Consider the following 25157-nt stretch of genomic DNA (forward strand, 5'->3'; position numbering starts at 1 on the left):
CTATCGATCGTTCTTTTTTACATTATCATCTACGGGAAACGTTTTTTAACATACGGTAAGAGAGAGAGAGAGAGAGAGAGATAAAGTGAGAGAGTACTAACATTGTCCTTTAATAAACATCCAGCGTCAAAAAGTTTCTGTTTTCCTTTAACTCCATTATCTCGACCGGAACGCGACAAGCGGAAGGGATCAAGCGGAAGGAAATCTAAAAGCGATATCTCATGACCCTTATTTTCTTTTTTTTTTTCTCTTCTTCTTCTTCTTCCCCCTTCTTTTTTTCTTTTTTTATTTAAACACTGTTTATCTTTCGTTACTTATACGTTAAACATAGGCACACACACGTACACACGTGGCAAAACTAGAGTTCCCGTTGCTTATCGTTGTTTCGAATCTTACGAAAATGACCGAGCCGATCGATCGATCATCGTTAACCGGTTGCACCTAAATGCAGCTTCGTGTTCGTCATTCGTCGTTTGCATTCACGCACCGTCAAAGCTATATATTCCCTGCTATTTACCGTAAAGCGCGAATATCGACGAATTAATTACAAGTTACCTAGCTGCCCTTTTCCCTTTCGTTGCTTTCTTCTTCGACAAACTCGATTGTACGCGTACTTTGAAACGGAGACTGAAATTATTTCTTCGTTCTTCTTTAACCTATTTCTTTTTTTTTCATTTTTCTCTTCAATTTTATTTTATTTTCAATTCATTCGCAATTTCGCGGGGACACGCCTTTCATTCGTTTTAAATCGAATTATTTTTCGTTACGAAAGAACACCCGTTCGTTCATCGACAGTCCATCATTATGATTGCTTCCTACCCCAATCACGCGAAGCTTCGAGATAATGGAACGTTTTTTGAGATAGAATGCACAAGAGAGAGAGAGAGAGAGAGATAGTTGGAAGTAAGATAAGTAGAACGAATGAGGTTTTTACCCTTACCAAAGTTGGCTCCCCTATCGAAAGGGGTGGTCTATCTCCTTGTCGACGTGAAAATAAATGGATGAGGATTTGGAAAGTGACTGAAAAAATCTTCGGAATGAATATATTACCGCGAGCAGGTAAACAAAAGATACGAGGATTGAAAATTCATTGAAATAAAATAGTACTTTAAAACTAAGCATCGTTCGTTCCATTTGAAAACTTGTTAAATGCGGCGTGACTTTACGACACGAAGTACACCCTCATACTCGCGTTAAAGATTTTCCCGTTCGAGTAATCGTTATTATTTTATACAAAATGAAACAGGATAATGTAACGTGCTTGGGTAATATCATAAACCGAAGTATAATTATCGCGTAGGTTTAATACAATTTTCACGCTGCGAACGATAGATAGGGTTTAGGTTCTTTTTTTTATACGGAAAGTCACGTGAAAATAATACGATGTCCAAGAGCGTCGAAGGAAAAACCGTCGTGCTCGTTAAATGACGAAGTCGTGTGCGATGATACACCGCGTCGATGAACTGGATAAAAGAAAAAAAAGAAAAAAAAAAAAGAAAAATAACGGAGACGAGGAAAAAAAAAACGAAAAAGTAGGATAAAAGCTAGGTAGGTAGGTAGCTAGCTAGCTAGCTGGCTAGGTTGATAGACGAGACGGGTACGATGCACTGACCGATATTCTTCGAGAAACTCCGAAAGAAGTTTTTGACTCGACTTGTTTCTTCTTTCCTTCCTTCCTTCCTTCCTTCCTTCTTGCTCGCCTTATTTTCGCGTGGAAGCAGTAGTCTCTGAAAAATAAAAGATGAGAAGACATTCTTTCGGCTTCCTCTTGTCTTCCCCCTTTTTTTCCGTTTCATGTCTTTCTTTTGGCAAAGAACTTTCTTCCCTGGTGAAATTTTCCTTTCCTCAACAGCTGCCTTCTTTCCAGCCGAACCTTATTTCCTTTCTCGGGGTTCTTCGTATATATACACACACACATGCACACACGCACACACGCAAGAATTTACAAACGTACATGTAACATACAAACGAATAGACGTACGCACACATATTACCATTACCGTATATGTTTTCTCTTCCATTTCCATATGATCCATTTCTTTTCTTTATTCCCATGGTCTTTTGTGAGCATACTTTACCAAAACTACAATGTTCATCCTTTATTTAATATACATTCCATTCGGCTTAACAAGATAATAAATATCTTTCAAGCCCTTATCTTCTATTTCGCTCGACCACTTTGCACCACGTTATCCTTTGTACTATTTCCTTGGACCCTCTTTTGCCTACCTACTTCTTTTCTCTCTCTCTCTTTCTCATGGTTGCACAAAATTGAATTTCGCGAGAGATATACGGAACAAGAGAGGAAGAGGACGAGAAGAAAAGAGAAAAAATACATTGTCACGAATAAAATGTATACGTTCACTTTCTCTCTTTCTCTCATTTTCTTCCTCGAGAGCCACCCACCCATCGCAGTTACTTCTGATACGCGAAATAAAGAATGAGAGAGAGAGAGAGAGAGAGAAACTCACTCGATTTATTTTTACCACCGTTGGAGCCCGGCAATGCACCAAAAGAGTTTTTTGTTAGCCGTGAAAAGTGCGCCGCGAGGAAAAGGGTTACCACTAGGTCCCGCGGTCGCTCGTAAATAGGAATAAAAGAAGAAGAAAAAAAAAAGAAAAAAAGAAAAGGAAAGAAATGGAGTGAGAAGAAAATGTTTTTCGCGCTCGTGAGGCTAGTCGAAAGTGGCCTTTTTTATATTGCTTAGGTATATGCCAAATCGAGTAATAAATAATTAAATGTAATTATAACGTCAAAATATATATATATATATATATATATATATATATATATATATATATTATATCTGGTATATAATTGATGTGCAAATTATACATTAAGAAAACTAGCTTTCTATTTTCTTTGCTTTTATTTCTTGTTATTTTTAATGACGTATCAACAAAGTTTCGAACAAAGGGGTTAACATTTTTACGAGATTTTGTGGGCCTGTAGTAAGCCAACGCTTCGAATAAACTTACGTTTACTACCTAAACTTACATAGACATATATATATAATTTATCTCTTCGTTTAAAACATCGTTGGAATAAAGTTTGTAACGCGAAAAGTTAAACTACGAGATTTTTTTTAGCGAGTACGTGACTCGATTAGAAAGATAACATATCGTTAGAGTTTCTTTTTTCTTTTTATAGAAGTATTCTTTTTAAAATAGCGTTGTAACGGTGTCTTAAACAGGGGTAGAATTTTTTTTATGACCATTCGTTGGTAACACGTGGCACGGGGGGGGGCACGACGTCTCCCCCTCTCTCTCTCTCTCTCTTTCTCTCTCTGTTTCTTTTTCTTTCTCTTTCTCTTTCCTTTCTCGACAAAAATTAACGACCGTTTGGAGTCAGAAATAATGCCGTCCGTTAGAAAATTTACGAGCAGTACCGTAAATTATTCTGATCGATGCACCACCACCGCCACCACCACCGTTTCCACTGTCGCGATACACGCCTATACTTGCCCATGTAAATTATGCTTTCCCCCTCCCCCCTCCTTCTCTTTCTCTTTATCTCTCTCTTTCTCTTACCGTTTCTCTCTTACTTTCTCGTAAAATTGTTACAACTGCGATGTTAGTCTTCGTAAGATTGACTAGAGAATGTTCGAGTTTCCTGGCTCGTAGCGTGTGCACGGATAATTGGATGTCGAGAGTCACCGAAGAAATGGAAGAGATTCTGATGTAAATAGGTCTGATTTTCCTGTTGCTTTCTGTTGCTGCTGCTGCTGCTGCTACATCCGGAGAATTTCTACCCGCGAACCAGTCGTTTGGATTAAACGATGCGAGACATATATTTTTTTTTCTTTTTCTTTTACTTTAAACGGAATCCTCTTAGAAAGAAAAATCGTTGTCTCGATAAAAGTACTTGCTTAGAATCTGTCGTTGAAGTGACAACTAATGTAAACGTGATTAGATTAATTTGAACAAAAAAAAAAAAGAAACAAGTAAAGAAATAAGAAGATCAAGTAGAAGAAGAAGAAGAAGAGAAGAACGAATTAGTTCAATTACTTTCAACGTAAAAGTATTTTAGTTGTCCTCGGAGATTTTGCTAATTTTCCCCCAACGAAATTTATTTCATTCTTTTCTTCTATTCTTCGAGGTGCACTAAAAGGAATAAAGAATGTTCTTTCTTTTCTTTTCTTTTTGTTTATATTTTTTTTTCTTTTTTTTAACTTTACGTCCAGCGAATTCGTTTAAAAATATTATAAGGCGAGAAAATAATATAGATTGACACGTAGGAGTCGGGATTTTTTTCTTTTTTTCTTTCTTTTTTTAAGACTCTTCGAAAGAAACGTCAATAAATATCTATAAAACGTCCTTGCTTCTTACACCCTCGAACGAATTCAATCACGATTACTTTTCACGCTTTACCTCTCGTTAAACTTATCGACAAATCTTTATCGAGTTTAAAGAAAAAGCAATGGAACCGTAAAATGAAGTACCATTTTCACGACACTTAAAGTACATCGTTTCAATAGCGATTATAAGATGGCAACAGGTACTACACATACATACACACACACAAATATTTTTAAGCTATTTCTAAAAGTACAAAGAACTTTAGTCCGTTCTGTATTCATCCATGAGATTCCGGTCAAAGAATTCCTCTTTTCAAGGTCCCTTGACGATACGTTGCGTTGGGATGAACGCAACGACGTGGAAATTAATGGTTTCATAACTAACACAAACTCATTGTCATTTCTATTATCTTTCTACGGTACTTCGTATAATTATTATCTTCAAAATCTTATATCAAATTCTCTGTCAAAAATTTTGTAACAATTCTAAGCACGAGAATTACTTGAAATATTTTTTTTTCACGCTAATGTAAGTGTAAAATAAAATCAATTTTTTTCTTTTTTTAAATCTTACGATAAAAACGTATGAAAAAATAATATTAAAAAGAAAAGAAAAAAAGAAATTAATACTTTCTATTAGGTCTACCATCGTAGACATTGTAAAGTTTCGAAAACTTCAATATTGCATCAAGAATACCACTTAGGTTCTAAGAGAAGCCTATAATAAGATCAGGAAACTAGAACAATGTACGGACGTGCGATGCGCAAAGATGCTTAATGTAACTGAATGGACCGAAATATGAGGTTATTGCGTTACGCGCTCTCACCTAACTGAGATAGCGAATAATACGAGAGGATGTGAATCGTTCACCGGCTGTTCGATAATTGGATGAAAAAAGATCACAACATCCCATCGTATTTCATCTTGTTTCTATCTGTCTATCTCTATCTCTCTCTCTTTCTCTCTTTCTCTTTCATGATTATTGATCGGACTCCAAACTCGCAATTAAACGCGAATAGAATTTCACTAACTTATAAATTCAGCTCTATGTAATCAATCTTTGAAACATATAATCCCTCTTCCCGTTTGTTTTCAATATCAATTGATTTTCATTTGAAGAATTTTGATTATTTTAATTTGTTTGTTTCGATATAATATGTATACGAAGAATAGAAATACCAAAAATAAATAATAGAATAAAAATATTATATAGTATAATAAAAGAACGAGTTATTATTGTTGGAACAAAATCACGCCGGGTTTTAATTCGATATTTCAGTCGGTAGTATTTCGCCCTTTCTTTCATTCATTATTCACGCCGTAAAATCGATCGTTTCTTACTTCGCGTTGAAATACTATGAAAACGAATAAAACCGCACTTCTTTCTTTTTCCCCTTTTTAACCGGTGCCAATATCCTCTGTAACGATAACAAAATAATAAACCTATTCGCGTGTATTATTCAATTTATTTAACTTCGCGAAAAATGGACTGTATTTAATTTAAGATAATAATTTATACGTATCAAATTATTCCCCCTGACAAGCATAAGTACAAAGTTTTTTTTTTTCAGAATAAAACTATGAGAAGAAATAAAGAAATTGTTGGTTAGAATTAATCAAATTTTATCTACACGTACCTACACGTTAATTCACACTACAATCTAAATATTCCTTTCAGCATTCTAATTCACAAGGCTCACCCATAAAAACACATTTAGAACACTATCTTCGATTCTACTGAAGTTGAGCGCTTATAAATATACAGCGGACTATAAACAATCGTTCCAAATCAAAATGTCAAGTTCAATTTGTAAAACATATCGACCTATCGACTATATATTTTCTAGTATTTCCATAAAACTTCTTTTTATTTTATATTCTCTCTCTTTCTCTCTACCTCTCTTTCTCATACTTGTACAAGCATCATCGACGTTGAAAACAAAGTATGCGCTATATTATCGTTTGGTATTGCTACACTATTTTGAATTGCTACTATCAAAATTGAACTAATCGTTTAGAAATGTATATATGCATACACACACACATACACATATATACAAAACACGAATATAAAAATGCACATATATGTATGTATGTGTATATATACATATGAAAGACTAAGGTAGCGTAGGAATTAACTTTTATGGGACATTTATGAGGGTAATACGTTCCGACGATCCTCCGTGACGATCTCTCTGCGACAAAGGCATAAGTCTTGAACGTAAAACCCGTCGCTTACAACGAGAAAGGTCACGCCATAAGATAAATGGAATGTGTAGATTTATGCATTTATAATATTATATATATATATACATAAATAAAAAATTAGATAAAATTATAAATACAATATCTGTATTACGTTTGATCTGAAATATTTGTCTTCCGTAGATGATTTTTCACTTGCGTGCTTCCCTACCACCAATTCTAAAAAGAAAAATAATAAATAATAAAAATATTATCGTAAGTATATCTTTTTAATATTTAATACTCGAATTTACATAATTTGTTTGGCAAACATGACTGCGATGAAAAATGTCGGTAAGACAACAATAGAATGTTTAGCAATGCAAACGAAGTTACGAAGAAAAGTAATATGTAATTTTGAGGTAAAGCAATTTTTTCTTTTGAAAAAATCATTTCAAAGTTGTTCAAAGTGTCTAGAGATTTATATGTACACATATATATATATATATATATATACAGGTGTAGACATAAGTGTACGTATATCTCTGTCGGTTATCCGTGAGTTTCAAACGCAAAGTACAAAGTATAGATTCTCGTTATATTGTTATGCTACTATGCACCTTACGACACTAGCATACGAAATTTTAAATTGGCTTTTTCGTTGCTTCGTTTCTTTTTCTTTTTTTTTTTTTTTTTTACACAATAGCGTGATACGACTAACATCAGTGCGGTTTAGTTTGACGTTGCTTGGCGCAGAGTGCGAGATTTACCGCATCGCTTCGTTAGCAAGAGGAAACACGACTGCACACCACTGAATCGTTTCTGCTAATGCACATTTGTCGATGAGTTACTACATTCAATTTACACGTTTACTAATCACGAATATCAAACAATTTTTATCTTTATTCAATTATCGTCACAATTACATTTAACGATGATCGATACTCCTTGTTTCTTTTTCCTTGTATTTTTTGTTCGTATTTTTCAAACATTTACAATGCGAAATTTTAAATAAGAAAGTATCTAATTTTTTTTGGTTGAAAGAGAAAGAGAGAATAGTAAAATAAAAAAAGTCTTTGGCTTGTGCATATGACGTAATAAAATTTCGTTTAGAAGAACAGTTCGATTGACATTGTAACATAAGAACGTTGTACGATATCGGGCCATATCGGAAACGGTATACGATACATAGACCATCTATTTTATGTTCAATCGATTGGATTATGTCCAAGGTTTGATCGAGCATGCTCGCGTAAGCGCACCTTTTTTACGTATTTTTCTTGATTTTTTTTTTTTCATCATCCTTTAAGATGGATAATACAGAAAAGAAGTATCTTCTATTTTATGTTTCATTTTATCGAGGAAAACAAAATTACATACGCTACAAGTACCAATGATTATAAAAGTGGTTTAAAATCAACATTGAAAATAAAAGTTCGTCATTTTCTTTTTTCTTTTTTTTTTTTAAGAATATCTCGTAATAAATTTAAACACAAATAAATTCTTGTCTGCGAAGAAGAGATATGCGATTTTAAACCGGTTTCACGATCGTAGGAAAATATTGTAGGAAAAAATAATATCTATAGAAAATATGTTACCATAAAATCATCGTCTTAATCATGAAAATCACGTTCGAATTCGATTACGTCGCTCAGCACGTGCCACTTTGCATAAACGCGAGTTTCTTGTGAAAGTATATAAGCGTACTTCACCAACGATCCGATTCAATATTCTCGTTGAATGCATATATGTATACATATATGTAATATTATTGTATATAACGAATACGAATTTTGATCGATGATCGAGCTGGATCCTTTGCCTCAGTATGCTTCAATGGTTTGGTTTGCACGAGTGCCACCGTCTCTCTCTCTCTCTCTCTCTCTCTCGATACGCCTAACGTAAATAAACGGGAAAGAGTGCGTGTAGCTGATTTTTCTTGGCTCTTTGCCGAATCACCAATCTCCTATCCGTTGACGAGATAAAAGCAAAAAGCAATGTAATGCTTTTGAGATTTTATTTCGTTCAACGACTTTACTATTTGTACCTTTACTTAGAATTCTTATTCGTAAGGGGAGAAAGTATCGTTACAACAATTTCATTTTTACGATTATTAAAACAATTTACTTATTTTATATTAGATCGATTAAATAAATAAATTTTTATAGAGATACTTTTATTCCTTTGTTTTTTTTTTTTCAGATAAATGAAATATTGTTTTAAAAGATGTCAACGTAAATTCGACTTATTTTTATTACTAAAAAAAAAAGTAGAAAATAATTGATTTATTTTATTCGAATGAATTATTTTGATTCATTTTCTCTGAAATATTTCTATGCGTCGACATTTTGCATTTGTGTAATTTAAGTTAATTGCATTTTGAATAAAAATGTCAGTTAATTTGTGAATGATATAATTGACAATTCTGTAAGTTCGATCGTATCGATTAAAAGACCTTCTTCTCTCGCATCGCTTGACTTGGAACGAATCAATGTTCATTTAATATTCAACGATATCGCCTAACTTCGTCGTCTGACTAACTCGATGCGAAAAGGAACGTCGATAATAGTATACGCGTCGAACCCGATTTCATTTATTTTATAAAACGTTTTAAGTCTACTCGCATGTGTATCCACGTCTAATTGTATAAAATACATTTAATAATATATTACATTACCGTATAATTTGTAGAATTAAATTAAACGCGAGGCAAGGTAACGTAACTCGAGGATATTTCATTTGTATCTATAGGTCTTCGCATCCTAGATACGTAATAATTACGATCTAACTGTTATCATTGAGTTTGTTAGAAAATAGATACTTCTACCAACTCGCGTTGCGTCAAAAAGGATTATTTCAATTGTCAAGTTTAAAATTAAATAGTAAAATCGTACTCGCGAAACCCCGTATCGTTTTGTTTTCGACAATAGATATAACAAGCATAACAAAATACCTATTCGTATATTTTTGAAAGATCACTGAACAGTTCGCAGACAAAAATTCCGATACTCGGTCAGTACTTTAAAACGATGAAACAACATTCGCCAAAATAATGTTTCCATTTAAATGAAATAAAAATACGTTTGGAAAGGTCGACACCTAATGAACTATATTGTTTAATTGCAATCAATGTATAACTAACATGCATGTATTATATTAAGGAAATTTCTCTTAAATTATTATCTTAATGATTCGCATTAACGAACATCAGATAATCGATGTGCTTGAGAACTTTTAATCTACGGCATCAATGTTTCTCGGTGTTTACCGCAAACACTTTTACTGCTAATCGTTGTGCGCGCGCGCGCGCATATATATATGAATATACGTATATACAAATACTTTCACCTGTGTAAGTAAGACAGGTGAGGACTTGCGCGCAATGGTGTAGGCTTGGTACCGCCTTGGGCGCGTGTGTACGTGACCTCATTTGGCAAGCTTATTAAAACGTCGTAATAAGGTCATCCCTCAGCGTGAATACAAGACGTGCTCGAGACGAACTTTCGTGATATTCCTTTTTCCTTTCTTTTCTTCTCCCACCTTTTTCCAACCCCTTTTTTATTTCCTTTCGTCTCTTTTTCTTTTTACCGTTCGACGCGAAACAAAGCTTACTCTCTTTTTTCTCCTTTTCCCTTTTACAGCCACTTATTCCCTTTCGAGTCTTTTCCTTTACTCGAACTGAATTCGTCCGTGCAGATAACTCGATCATCAAAGCATTAAATTGGTCAATAAGATTATGGCTGTTTAATCTGAATAAATAAAATTAAAACATTAAAGTATAATTTGTAAGATCGTAGATGTTGTTGTTGTTGTTCTATCGAACAAAATATAAAAACATTAAATTATAAAACAAATGTTAAAAATTGTGTTAAAATAATTTGCTTCACGATCGAAACTATATCTTTTGTTCTAGAATTATAATACATAGCACACCTACTCGCTTATGGCAGATACGTCGCGAACTTAATTCGTGGGATCGTTGGTTAAATCCGAAACTATGCATTTGAAGTATGATTCGTTAGGTGGAAACAAATCACAAGAGAGATGCCTCTCAACGTTGCATCGCGTTTCTGAATTAATGTGCACTACGCATATAGTTCGTCATTACGTTCGTTCCTTCGTACATTAAACATGCCATCTCTAGGTCGCGAATAAAGAGTCATGGCAAAGTTTACTATCTCGGAGAACTACAATTCTCGTACTTTTTAACAAAATATCACGTATTCTAGAATTGATTATTTTCCTTCCTTCGGTTATATTTTTTGTTGAAAAATATTTCTACCATCATCTTCTTCTTCTTCTTCATCTTCTTCTTTTCCGCTTTGGGAGGAAATTTGTAAAAAGTAAATTTTCTATGCGTTAGAAATAGTCGTTGGTTTGTAACTTGTGTAAATATTAAATATACTCCTATTTGCAAAATATGAAAATCCCAAATGGATTTCAATCGCATAATGGAATAACGCACTTCGTGGACATCCCCAAGAGAAAAGAACCGCTTCCATTTTTATAGAAAGTGACGTTGATATGCGAGAATTGGGAGAATACACTGGGGTTTGAGACACGTTGATCGATCGAAGATGTGTTTTCTCTCTCTCTCTCTCTCTCTCTCACTCTTCCCCCGTTTTATCTCTCTATTTCTGTATTTATCTTTCTTATACTCTCTTTCTTTGTACTCTCTTGGATAAAAATGCGATCCTTTCACGCCAATCATAAGCAAAAACTTAAACATAAACTTGCATGTAAATTCGTGAGATTCGAGTGAGATCGATTGATCGATCTAACAGCTAAGTTTCAAATTTAAATCTCATAATCGTGATAATAATTTTAATTATAAAAAACAAATGCGAATAAATGAAAAATTTTTTTCTTTTTTATCCTGTGATCGCATCTCTATTTTTTATTTTCTTTATTTTTTCGTTTATTAAAGAATTTCGGCAAAGCAAATTTGCTAAAATGTATTATTTTCTATATAAGTTAATAATATTTTGATAAAAAAAATGTGATTAAAGGGTGGAAAAGGCAAATAAAATGAGAAGTGTCCGATTCGAATTGAAATAAAAACAAAAATTTAAAACGTGCCCGTTATAATCGATATTAACGCGAATCCCCATGATACGTTTGTTTACGAAATGAAATGTATTTCGAGTTCCTGTTTTAAACATTTTCACGGTAACCTATGAATAAATCGCAAACGTTTTAATTAATATTGCCGGAAACGTTCGTTAGATTTGTCGAAACGTAAAGAGAAATAAATTAGTCGATATTGAAAGAAATCTTTGGCAGTATGATTAAAAATTAATGTTATTTGTCGTTAAAGAAACAATATTTCTTGTACGATAAGGAAACCCATATTTTGAGGTATATTACATAAATAAAAAAGTATTTGATTTAAAAAAAATACTATTACTGTAATTAATCAAAATTCATCGTGCCAATAAATTATTACAAAAATAAATTCGATGGGTCGTACTTTTTAAATAATAATTTAGTAAATAAAAGAGAATAGTTATGTAAGTAAATAAATAAATTATTTTCTAATCCTATCTCTTGTCAACGTTCGAGTCAACTAGTCTCGTCACAAGTTTCGATCCTTTTAGAAAACTTTTCCTGGTAATACTACCGCTATGATAAAAAATACATTCTGCGAAATAACGATCGAATAACTTACGTAACCCTAACGCATTGTATATATGTGTATGTGTGTGTCAACAAAAAACTATATATATATATATACATACGTGGATGGGTTGAAAAGTTTTGAGACCGTGTTAAAAAATATGACAAAATTCGTCCGAAAGAGGAAAAAAAAAGAAAGAAAAAATTGTTTCTATGTCAGGCAGAAAATTTTTCGTACCACTCGCGTGATATAAAAATACATACTTCAAATCCCGGCCTAAGAAAACTTACGCTCATATTTTCTCTGGTATAAAAATAATGTTTCTATACGTGTATTATATATATAACGTGTAAAATAGCGATAGCGTCTCGAATATCCAGCTTCGAGATCGGAGTCCATTAGAAGAAGCGCAACAGCTTACAAAATGCTTATACTAGGAAAGATAAACGATGCTTCTCAACGATGCTAAAGATTCTACAAGAATCTTGAATCTTTCTCCGATAGATAATTCACATTTGTCAAAGTGTAACTTCCTAATAACAAACAGAACTCCTATCGATAATACTAAATCGATACGACCCGACCTCATATCGTATATCGATTCAGAATACTTCTACAGATACAAAAGTATAATAAATTGATGGTACTCGTACTTCGAATTTAACGAGAGAGAGATAAAGCAAAACGACTTTTTAATACCGTGCATTCCAATAAATTGTAAAGAGTTTTACGTATTCAAAAATACATTAATATTCAAAAATCGTGACTACAATTAATAATTCATGTAAAAATAATTAATTTAACTAAACATATGTTATGCAAATAAATCAATTTTTTTCTTTCCTTCAATCAAATATGATTATTATTGATATATTAATTATATTATTAATTATAATATGATATTATTGTATTAATAAGGGAATTTACATTATATTATTAATATACCATTTAATCTGATGTTACAGTAATATTATTATATTACACCTATATATATATAAATTATTAATCGAATACATAATTTTAATTTAATAACCGAATAAAAAAGAGAGAGAATAGTTCGTCTCGATTAGATTCTCTCCGGTAAATATCTCTTTCATTTTCTTTTATTTTTTTCTCTGGCAAGTGCGAACATGTGTGATAGTACATCCTCGACGTTGAGTCATTCGTCGGGGTTATTTCATCACCCCGCTAACATCCTCTTCTATTACTTTCGTGAACAAAGACCAAAGAGAATCTACAAATGTCCCTCTCTCTCTCTCTCTCTCTTTTTCTCTTTCTCTCTTTTTCATACATGTGTGTTTGTATATGTATGCGTTTTCTATCCGGTCCATTCGCTTGCTTCACTCCCTTCTCTGAATAAAGTTGATTTCAATTTGGTTCAAACAAACGTCTACTTTCATCAGTTCAAACTTTTTCAAAGACTCGAAGTTGAAAACTATTTTCTTCCGCATTTATGCAAAGTATAGAAAAGGGTACGGTTCATAGTAATTAGCCATAATCGTTTTAATTCGAGATAACAAGTATGTTTAACATTTTTATCTAAGATCTTAATTGTTATTATTAACGTACGCATAACCTCTTAATCGAGATTACATTTATTTTTATTTCATTTTTACCGTACTTTAAAATATATTTGAAAATTTTCTAAAATAATGTTTATTATTATTTGAAAGTTTACGAATATTCGATGAAATATTTTTAATCTCGCGCGTATTTTAGAAAATATTAAGAAACGAAACTCCGTGTCTTTGACGCTCGAGTTTCTTTTTTTCTTTGATAAAAAGTTATTCACATCATGGAAAGATAATGTCTTAAATGAATATTTCAAAGGCTGCCGAAGGTAAGAGAACTTTTCAATTATTCAGAAAATACAACTTTCCGCTCTTTCTTTCGTTTTCTTTCCTTTTCTATCTCGAAAACATTCCCCTTGCGACTTTATATTCAACGAAAGTAGAAATTTTTGTTTTACCCTTGAAAAGAAAAAGTCAAAGTATAGTGGTAAAAGAAGGAAAAAGAAGTGCAAATACAATTTCTCCTCTCTTTCTACCTATCCATTTATCAATCCACCCATCTATCTTTCTCTCTCTCTCTCTTGCTTGTTTTTCAAGGTAAGGTTGGAATGGTGAAAATTGGAATGATCTAAGCTAAGGTAGAAAAGATACATTCCCTCTTTAAAATCTTCGGTGTTTAGGTATGCGTGGCAAGCAGGTTTTCGTTGGTTGGATGCCGGGGGTTCATTAAACGGAAGATTAATGAAGAGATCCAACGATGTTGAAGCTCAAAAATTCGAATAATTCGAGGCAGTACCATTAGAGGAACGTTTGTGCAAAAGTACGTTTACCGCAGTTTCATGTTCGATCGCTTTTAAAGCGAAAGTCTTAATTAAACACCGCATTCTACTATTATTATTTAAATGAGTATGTAAATATAATGAAAAGAAAAAATAAAGAATATTGTATCGTCGATATCACGGTTAGAATCGCTTTGTTGTTTATGCAAATTGAGGAGCAAAAAAAAATAAAAATGACATGAACGATAACTGGAAATTTAAAGATTTAAGGATTATGAAAAATGTAGGTCTGCGTTGTCAACGCTAAACAAAAGATTTAACAAAGTGAAGTATTATTTCTACTTTACCGGTCACGAAAGTGTTAAATAGTTACGACGAGAGAAAAAAGATGAAAAAAAAAGTAAAAAATAAAAAAGGAAAGTGAAAAAAGGTTTTTCCTTTTTACAAGAGCGCGATAACGAGAACATTGTTCCTATTAGAAAGGTGGAGCTTTATCAACGATAATCTGGTTTATTATCGGTTCTTGTTAATCTCGATGGCCTGTAGAACAGCAGCACCCTTCGCGAGTCAATTCACCGGTCGTATAATAACTCTGAAACGTCGATCGTGACGCGTACCTGACGTCGTCGTCGTTCCGCTAAAATTGTACGCGTGTACATATACGATGACTCGTATTCGTTGGCACGAATCACTATACTAGAAATAACGAATTAGACATGATAAAAATAGAATTACGTTTTAAGTTATTTCTAATAATTATTTTACCTTTTTTTTTCCCTAAAAATATTCACGCTTGACATACGTCTATCGAATAACTTTTTGTAATAATACTTCGTAGAATAATAAAAAAGACAAAATATATATTTTATCTAAACCAAAGGATAGTCTCTATCACGAGGATTTAATCTTTTTCCTTTTTCCAAGAGATCTACGATCCGGTCTTTATCCGGTTAAACCATATTCGTAAACACGACCGAAATTTTATTTTACCTATATACGAGATTTATACCATTAATGTGATTTTCACGTGCTACTATCATAGAGATAACAAAGCTAATACTTTTTCATACGTGCATAGCACGTTCGAGGACTTTTATCCTTTGATTCTAATATCACTTGACAATTTTAACGAGAATAAAAACGTTCCTATCAACGACCAAACAAAATCAACATGGATATTATAATTATAGTATTTAAAACCTGTTGTGTGTGTATGTGTGTGTGTGTGTGCACGAAAGGAACAAATATTTCGAAATGACAAAATGACTAATCGAATGATACAAAATAACGAAAAATAATATCTTTTCGCAACGCTCTTCTCGTTAATAAAACAATTATAAATTTTTACTTAAATGAAAATCTGAAAAATGAAAAAAAACAAGTAAACGCAAAAACATTTAACATTTTATATTGCAAAACGTTACCTTTACGATGTCGTTAAAAAATTTCATTTTGTCGTAAAATACAACGAAAAATTCATTTTTGTGTTTTTTTTTTTCAACTTACTTTTTAACAATTTTATTGCGAACGTGAATTATTCCCATCAGTTTTCACGAAAGAATGAGAAACGACAAAACGGATGAATGAAAGCGTGCGTGTTTGTACGTAAGTCTGGCGTTAAGCCAAAAACCGGTTCGTTTGACTCTTTTTTTTTATGAAAAAGCTCATTTGCCAGGCTTTTTTGGAGACACGTGTGGTTTTTTCATTAGGTTTCTTAAAGTAATCTGTTGCGTTCTGTTCTTCTCTCTCTCTCCCTTCTTTTCTCTTTTTTAAGACTAAGTTTTCTTTACTATGACGTACCATTTCGGTATATTCGACTGACGTAAATTCCATAAATAAATGTTCGCCTTGTAATAATATGTTTCGAAGAGAACGTTTGAAAATATTGTTTGAAAACGATTTATTTTTTTCTTCTCTTTTATTGATAACGAAACTCTTTCTTCATTTTTCAAACAAACGACTCGGCAAATATCTTACCGTAACGAGACACTTTGTTATCGATTCGATGCAACAACGTTCTGACTTTTCGAACAAAATCATTCCGATAAAACGATGATCCATCTAATGAGATTTTCATCGGATAACAGAGAACGAACGGAGATAGGGAATAGACAAGAATGATAATCTTATAAGACAGTAATAATAAGATTATTCTATGGATAATACGATTTCTCATAAAATGGGCAATGATTTCTGTGTCAGTGATTTTCGATTATTAATATCGATATACGATAAGCGGATTTTTGACAAAGGAACCCTGTTCCTCTCTCTTTCTCTCCTTTTTCTCTGTTTCGACCCTACATGAGAGATAAGTACTTAGCATTAAATCAATACAATTATTGACCCGTTTACAAGAGAGAAACCCTGATACACCTACACACATGCAGGTTCTGTCCTATAAAGATATCTTATATCGAACATCTGCTTCGATTATGTGACCCCTATTTTGGGTTGACGTCGATTGCACTTCCTTTAATTATTCATTATTATAAATATCGTTTAACATCCTTGTGAAACGGACGACAATTATAAAATAATAAGTAGTAATAATTTATTATATATGAGATTCTTAAAAGGATCACTCGAATGAATGAATTCAATTAAAAATGTGTCAATTGAATTAATTAAAAATATATATTATTTTCAGACACATTAAGTAAAATGAAATAAAATCTTATATAATAAATTCTTTTATCATTTTTATATCTATAAGAAAAACAAATAAGTAAATAAAATTAAATATTAAATTAGTTAATTAATAAGTAAAACAGGTAGATATTAAATATTAATTAAATTTATAATATATATATTTACATAATTTCTCTTGGACGAAGCACCGGTGAAAGATCACCACAGGTCGTGGCCTTTTCTGTTCGATCTTACAATGAAACAACGACAACGACAACGACAACGACAACGACAACGACGACAACGATATCCCCGAGTTATCCATCGTCCAGGAAATTAAATTGCTCGGCGATTTATTCGCAAAATTAACTTCCACGATTTATACGTCAGAAAAGAGATATAAGGTTCGTCTTAAAGGCTTAAAGTTATCACACGATGGTAGCAATCTTCGTCGAGCTGTATAAGTAATGCCGGAAAAGCTTACAGTTTCCAAAAGAGAATATAAAAAAGAATATTCTTCCTAACACATTATAATCAAGATTATCCTGAAATTACTACTATGTAATAGTATCACCATGTCGACATTTTCATTTTATTTCAACGCCCCATATATGCGTCGTGCATCTAAAAGTATCTCTCAATATATAAAATAGTACGAAAATTAAAGATATAACTTTTCGCGAAAAATTTCTCGTGTCATCTTTCTCTCTCTCTCTCTCTTTTTCTTTTCTTTCCTTTTTTTTTTGTTCTTTTCTCATTCCGATTCGTGATTCGTGACATTACGTTTAAATACGTAAGTCTTAACTAATTTACATTTGATTTACATTTCTTCTTGTACAATTTAATGCGTACACGAACGTGACTAAAGGTACATAAGTTCTGCAACATGTTCCAATCTAAATCTTCCTGTCTTATATCCTATTCCTTCTTCTTATTTCTTAAATATGTATATTAATTATTCCACAGCTGGGGGGCACGGTCAAAGAAACTACGACGTGGAATGAAAGAGAAAAAAAAAAAAGAAAAAAAGGAAAGCAAAAAAGAAAAAAGATCTACGACGCATAAGAAATCGCACGGTGAAACTCGCACGCTTACCTGGAATTTTTATTAAAGGATAAACCTTTGGAGTACCGGGTTATTCTCTCGAGACGCGGTAATATGACGAATAAAGAAAAACCCACGAGAGAGAAATAGAAAGAAAGAAAGAAAGAAAGAATAAAAATAAGAAGTCGAGTAACGTACTTTAGCCACTTTTCTCTAACCCTTCCCGCCCCCTCCTCCCCCCCGAATCTTCAAATGTTAACCCTTAAACCGTAAATCCTAATGACAAGAGTTTTCCTTTCCGATAATAAAATTACATCCGTTTATCATTCGCGTCCTAAATACGTCGTGTCGTCATTTATTATTCGTTTAAGAAAAAGAATAAAAAAAAAATAAAATAAAAAAAATGATCTGGACATCGTCCAAAATCCACACGCAGTCGTAACTCGTGCGTGAAATGTTTTCAACTGTTACCTGAAAACGAATAAAATTTATAAGTTATTTCAATGGGAAAGTGAATAAATCGCTTGTAAAAGATTATAATGAAAAAAAAAGATAACAAATATTTATGCTAATTTCTCGTTAGGAGACTCCGATCTTTATTTCGTTGATCGTTGATTCAAAATCAACGTACAACGACAAATGTAACTCGTACGAAACACTTCTTTTTACATTTTATTCTATTTACGATAAATATAAATCAAGAAAAATAATAATTCGTTATCTTTATTTCGTTGTTTGAATTTTACCAAAAAGAGAGAGATAGAGAGAGAGAGTTGCGTTTTGCACGAGGGGTCAGAGCAGCTTTAATTGGATTCGATTATTAAACAGCGACGACCTCGTGGTAGCTGAACACAAATCGATACTCGTACAGGTATTAGTGATTTGTTTATGTGTTCGTGTGTATGTCTATATAACTATGTAGATTAATTTTGACGATGACGATGTTGACATTTTCACGTGATATTCATGTATGGATCTATGTGCATTTAACTTATTCTATTATATGTAAGTACGTATGTGTAATTGCATATGTAATTATGTGCGTGCGCGTATAAATAATTGTATATATATTTTGATTTTATTTTTGGTAGACATTAACGAGGGTGAAAGAAAGGTATGCTACAAAACGAAACAAAATAAATGGAAAAAGTAATAGAGAAAAAAGTGGATTAACAAAGTTATCAAAGTTGACACTGAAATATCGAGACGTCATCGAGAAAAGCTCGTGTGCATTCTATCCTAGAGAGTCAAGTATTCTCTCTCTCTCTCGTTGAAACGAACGAAGCCGGTAAGAGGGCCGATTATCCCTCGTCACGATTGGATTTGCGGTCAAACGATGAAAGCCCATTCCGCTTGAATCCCCCACTCCATCCCTTTTATCGAGGGTTGGAACGACGAGATGGAAGAGATCGGACACGAACCGAGTCGTCGACTTCCGCTACGCACACACGATTTAACTCGATGCTTCCGTTAAGGCGATTCCAAAGTATCCAATCGATTTTATCTTTATTTCTTTCTATCTATCTATCCATCTTGCTCTTTCACTTTTTCTCAGAACAGAGGGGAAGGGCCGAGCAAATTTTATGGGAAGATAGAGGGAAAGAAAAATAATTCGTTAGCAATGAAACCAACGTAAATTAGAGTCCTAGATTAGTTTTTTCATTTTGATTTAACAATTGAATCGGAATAAACAAGATTTAACGATAAATAATGTTCATCGAGATAAAATAACATTCTTCTTTTGGTTATCTTTGGATTAAGATTAATCTTATCGTATATACTATAGTTCGTTGTTAGTAATTTACTATGAAAAGTAACAAAAAAAAAATGAAGATTAGAGTATTGAGGAATTCGTGCACATATGCTACTGTATACTCGTATATCTCAGTTAAGTATAGTTTATACTTACGAGCTACTAGAAACGACACCAACGACGAGCACAGACTCCTGGCTATTCTTATAATACCACTTCAGGTATTATGGTACAGTTGACGACGGTCAACCCTACAATCTCATTTTCTCTCTTTATCTCTCTGACCCCTCTTACCGATGACGTTGTCGTCATCTTGTTTCTTCCTTTTTTCTTTAACTCGGTCATATTTTTTCCTGGAATGATATATGCAATCAGCTCAATCGGAACATTTTCTTGGAAATTTATTATAAAAGTATCTCAATAAAAATAATATAATAAATCGTATTTCAATCTTCTTCTCCACTGTCAACTACAAAATATCCCGTAAGTTTGTTTATTTTGTAAATTATTATAATTAGTAAAAAATAAAAATCATATTGTTTCGTTAAATTCTTATCGAAATTTTCAGGTAAACTCTGTATACTAAATCACTCTTATACACTTGCAAAAAAAATATCTATCGCGCGATAGAATTTTCAGTATAAAATTATTTTAAACGCGGCAAGAATTAAAATGTCGGGACGTAATATTCGTAGAAAGGAAAGAGGTTGGAAAAGAAACAAAAAAATAAAGACAAAATTTCCGATAAAACTGGTTTGTCGTACTTGTGTGTTCTCTCCCGGCAAAGTTATAAAAAATTTTATGCTATCCAGACTGCCCGTAAAAAGTTTAATCCAAGCATCTGTCGTTTTATATACGAGTCCTAAGTGCATCCTAAAAAGCTCGGCGCATCGCAAATTAATCGAACGACACATTATCGACGAACTCGTTGATTGACCAATAAAAAAGGTGATTTCTTTTAGAAATTCTTGCTTGATACATATTGTTCGGTTAAACGTTGGATAATATAAAGGGTGGAACTCAAAGTTTTCAGATTATATATACAAAAAAATCAATACAACTATTTTCGAATGAATTACTACTTTCCCAAATAATAAAATCATGGAGTAGAAAAAGTTTGGGGAAAAGAAGCTGATCAATTTTTAAAATCACTTAAGAATCGTCCAAGTACTTTTAACTCAACTCCCATAAAATAACCTTTTAGCATTCATTCTAAAAATAATCTTTATAATTTATTAATAATTTATATATGGTTGAACGCGATTGACCTGACGACCTATCGATCAGATTTTTTCGATTCTAAATGACTTCGTTCGGAGTCATTTAAAACATATTGTCGATAGAAATCAAAGTTAATTAAAGTTAATTATCTGCTTTTCGATGATAACAAATTATTTGTCTTTACTTTTCCGACCAATTCGAACAATGTATTTCGTTTCATCATCCCAGTTCGAAATATTTTTTCGCAAGGAACGAACCTCTTTAAGAATCGTGCATTGGTCGTACGGAGCGTTCGAACACGTTCAAACGTAGAACCCATTGATTACACCTACGAGTAACACGACTTGCTTTTATAAAGATTTATATGGGTCAACACTTTTTATTCATTCGATTCGTTTGCACCAGACCAACCGAATAAATCTTCCATACTTAATGTTCTCTCCCTTTCTCTATTTTCTTACGTCTTCTTGGATCTTAGAAAATAACGTAGAAGATAATTAAATAATTAAACATAAACTTTGCCATTTTCTATTGCATACATCATTTTCCTATTTTCGTGCTCTGAATTTCAATTAAGTTCTAAAAGGTAAAAGGTTAGTTTAATAATTAGACTATAAATTTATTCTAATTGAAAGCAAACATAAATTGTAAAAACAAATTTAAAAATAAAACTTTATTTTAAAGTAAAGGGTACGAAGAATGAATAATAGAATGGGTAGGGGTTTAAAAAATTAATGCAATTGCACTTTGCAATCGCATCGTGTACTTCTCTAAGAAAAATTGCACCACGATTTGACAGACTTTGTTAAATGGTGCACAATTTTCCTTGTACGAATAAGTATTTTTCCTATTTTCAATAAGAACAAGAGCGATAGTTTGGGACTTGATTTCTAGACACACCCTATAAATTTATGGTATGTGTATATAGGACTATAAATGATTTTGAACGATCATTCTCAAGCTTTAGCTTGAACAAAGCGAACGTATGCTTTACATGTGCCGTGCAATAAATTTCGAGTTGGCTGGACATCAGCTTAGAAATAAATTTGGATTTCTAAGGGTGAACAAATGACGTACCTACGAGAACTTGGAATCTCTCTCTCTCTCTCTCTCTCAAACTCTTTCTCTCTTTTTCTCAGGCAGTAAATCGATCGAAAACTTTCTTTCTCGTATCTCACGATGCAAATGAACAAATTTGCAAGTTCCCTTCTGTTAACTAAACTTTATTCGTTTGCAAATGAAAAGATTCTTTCAACTAAGAAACTATGTTTCGAGTCGTCGACACTTGGAAAAAGAAAGAAAAAAGAAAGAAAAGAAACTTTTCATTCCTACTCGTTTTAACCTTAAGAATATATTCGTTGGTATTTACATTAAGCTCCATGCACAAATGTGAGTTTAGTAAAGGATGGAAAGAAAAACTTTAACTAACGAGTGACAAATTTGCGAAATAATAATAATAATAATAAAAGAAAGAGAAAAATAAATACATAAATAAAGAAATAAATAAAAAGAAAGAAAGGTGGAACGAAAAACGCATTAACGAGGAGCGATCATTTGTTCTTAGCTGAGGATTAAAATGAATGGATCCTAAATCTAAATAAAAACTCCAAAAATAAAAAAAGAAAAAAAAAATAGAAAAAATAGTATTATATCACTTAATAGCACGTCACGAAAAAACGGCAATAATTATTGTTCTCGGGTAATTCGTTTTCATTATACTTGTACAATTAAATGTATTATACGACGTGTTCTTGTTTTCTTTTTTTCTACTGAAAAGCTACTGAAAAGCCAAAAAGCTGAAAAGCCAAGAGGGTAAAGAAAGAGAGGACGTAGAATAGAAGATGGTGGATGGTTGCAGACTCTTAATACGACGTTTCTGCCAAGTTTCGCCAAGGTCCACTGACGATGTAACGTGTGCCTAAATGTTTACAGTTGTAAGCTTTCAACGAGACAAAGAAGTCTTAACGAACTTCGCCTAGCTTTCTATAAGCTTACTGGGTTAAAACGTATAAGCTCTTCTATGTGTGTCTACATTTATATATATGTCTATGTATTTATATACTACTAAGAAAACAAAACAAAACAAACAAATTTAGCATTTCCGTTTTTTGTCTTCTTTCTGCTATTCGCGTTCTCCTAATTTCATTTATATACGTGGAGATGATTAATAGATATTTTCTTTTTATCTATTATATTCCTCGTATAGCATTGTATTATATTTTTTATTATAATATTTGATATATTCTCTTGGTTAATAGACTCGTGCAATATTTTCTAACAATAAGTAAATAAATGATAAAAAACTGTATGAAGTTAATAACCGAATTAATATAGTATTTATTATACTTATATCATAATTTAATCTATATAATTTATTAAAAAATATCAATTATTTTATATAATAATATATTATAATGTTATACGAATGTAATAGTAAAGAGGAAACAAAAAGGTAAAAATAAAGAAAGAAAAGAATATAGATAAAAAAGAATAAAAAAATAAAAATAAGATAGACAACACTTTTTACCGGATCGATTCTCATAAAATGGAATATATTTTTCTTTGAAGTTGTTGGTACGGTATACCTACTGTGGCTCGCATTTTCAATGAGTAGGTACTACACGACGAGAAGCAGAACAGCATCGGGGAGAGTGTTGACTTATCATTAATGTCCGAGCTAAGCCTTGTTTCAGCACCCTACCCAGAGTTTTACCGAGAAAGAAGAATGAGCTCACGTCGACGACGCGTTCGAACTAGGTCTCGTTTCACACCATGCGGTTTCTCTCTTCGGTCGCAGCTGCAACTAACGTAAATAATATTAGGCTCGATTAATTATCTTTCTTTCGACGTATGAAAAAAAAAAGAATAAAAACATGAGATTAAAAACATTAGGATTTATCGTGTTTTCCAAAACGTCGATTAGATTGTTAATCTCGTTGAGTAATTTGGACGAAATCGTGTGAAAAATAGTGAACGAATAATAATCATTATCGCAAATAATTTATATAACAATTAACATTTATTTTCATTTATCTCATCGCGGTATTAGAAACGTTCTTTAAAAAGAATCCAAATTTACATATTTGTTGCAACGAATAACGAATGAATTTTGAATAATAGTTATCACTGATTGAAAATGTGTTTATATAAACGTAGGTAATAGACAAAATACGTTTACTATTCGTCACCACGTATATCCAAGAAGGAAGAAAAATAATGGGGACGACGAGTACGAAAAAGGGATGATATCATTGAATAGGATTGACTGGCAATTGCCTATCTACGATTTGTAGGTTACCGATTGCAAACTCCTCCCTAATCCTTCTTCACACTCCCTCTCATTAGCCGTTCATCCCTCTCATGCACCATATCGTTCTAACACACCTACGCGTTCTTGCCCTCATCGATGTGAAGGGCCCTTGATTGGATTTCCTTCAAGCGACCGTGCTGACCGCTTCATTACATTAATCCTATAATCTTCTATAAGGAACTGCGGGCAAGCGGATTCTTTGCTAAAGCTAGCTGATCGTTCATGCCCTTTTACGTAATATCTACTTTAATCGTAGACAGACACACGGATAGTAGTTTGACAGATAGTACGTGCTAAAGTGAAACCTTCGCACATAGAAAATGATCTCATTCGAATTCGATAGCCTTCGTAAACTGTTGCATAGATGGTTTGGGTCAAGGCACCTTGCCAGAACTATCAAATATTTTCACCAACGACAACCAAATCAAGGATTTATCTTCGAATGCTCTCAGACAAAAGAAAACAAATGGATTAGATTTGATGCACGGTATCTCGTCGAATAGAAAGAGATGGAAGATTATTTGGTTTTTTGGTTTTTTTTTTTCTTTTTGTTTCTTTTTTTCGTTCCCTTCCATTTCCTCTTCGTTTGTATTCGGGTTTTTTCATTTGGAAATTTATTTTTCCATTCCCGTGTATATATATATATATATGCAATGAGTAAAATGTGAATTTTAATTTCTTTAGTTGAGTAATCGTTTACATAATATTTTTCGTTTATTTTTAACTCGCAAAAAATAATCTGCGTAAACGCGTATACGCGTATTACATTGTATCTATTTTTCACTGATAGGCGACCTTTTTTTTTTTAGAAC

At 32.6% G+C, this 25157-nt stretch overlaps 1 protein-coding gene and 2 long non-coding RNA genes across 11 annotated transcripts in view; 1 reads left to right on the plus strand and 2 right to left on the minus strand.

Annotated features, from left to right (window-relative positions):
• LOC122520159 overlaps window positions 1-25157 on the minus strand; it is a 123878-nt gene that overhangs the window by 4589 nt on the left and 94132 nt on the right. For 4 of the 8 annotated variants that reach the window (XR_006304452.1, XR_006304455.1, XR_006304454.1 and 1 more), the window contains exons 2-3: window positions 19971-20167; window positions 1613-1727 (exon numbers count right to left, since the gene is read on the minus strand). This is a non-coding gene — a long non-coding RNA (uncharacterized LOC122520159). Of the gene's footprint in view, window positions 1-1612; window positions 1728-19970; window positions 20292-25157 lie in introns of those variants that run through there. The other 4 variants (XR_006304456.1, XR_006304457.1, XR_006304458.1 and 1 more) reach the window with 2 other exon arrangements.
• Window positions 1-25157, plus strand: part of LOC122520155 (small conductance calcium-activated potassium channel protein) — a 143845-nt gene that overhangs the window by 1564 nt on the left and 117124 nt on the right. The gene's annotated exons all lie outside the window — the stretch shown is intronic.
• Window positions 10109-10728, minus strand: LOC122520165. Its single transcript, XR_006304463.1, has 2 exons — window positions 10420-10728; window positions 10109-10231 (listed from the first exon to the last, which is right to left on the minus strand). It is a non-coding gene; the product is annotated as an uncharacterized LOC122520165 (long non-coding RNA).

This window comes from Polistes fuscatus, unplaced genomic scaffold, assembly GCF_010416935.1.
Source record: "Polistes fuscatus isolate 324 unplaced genomic scaffold, CU_Pfus_HIC Scaffold3, whole genome shotgun sequence".
Taxonomy (NCBI): domain Eukaryota; kingdom Metazoa; phylum Arthropoda; class Insecta; order Hymenoptera; family Vespidae; genus Polistes; species Polistes fuscatus.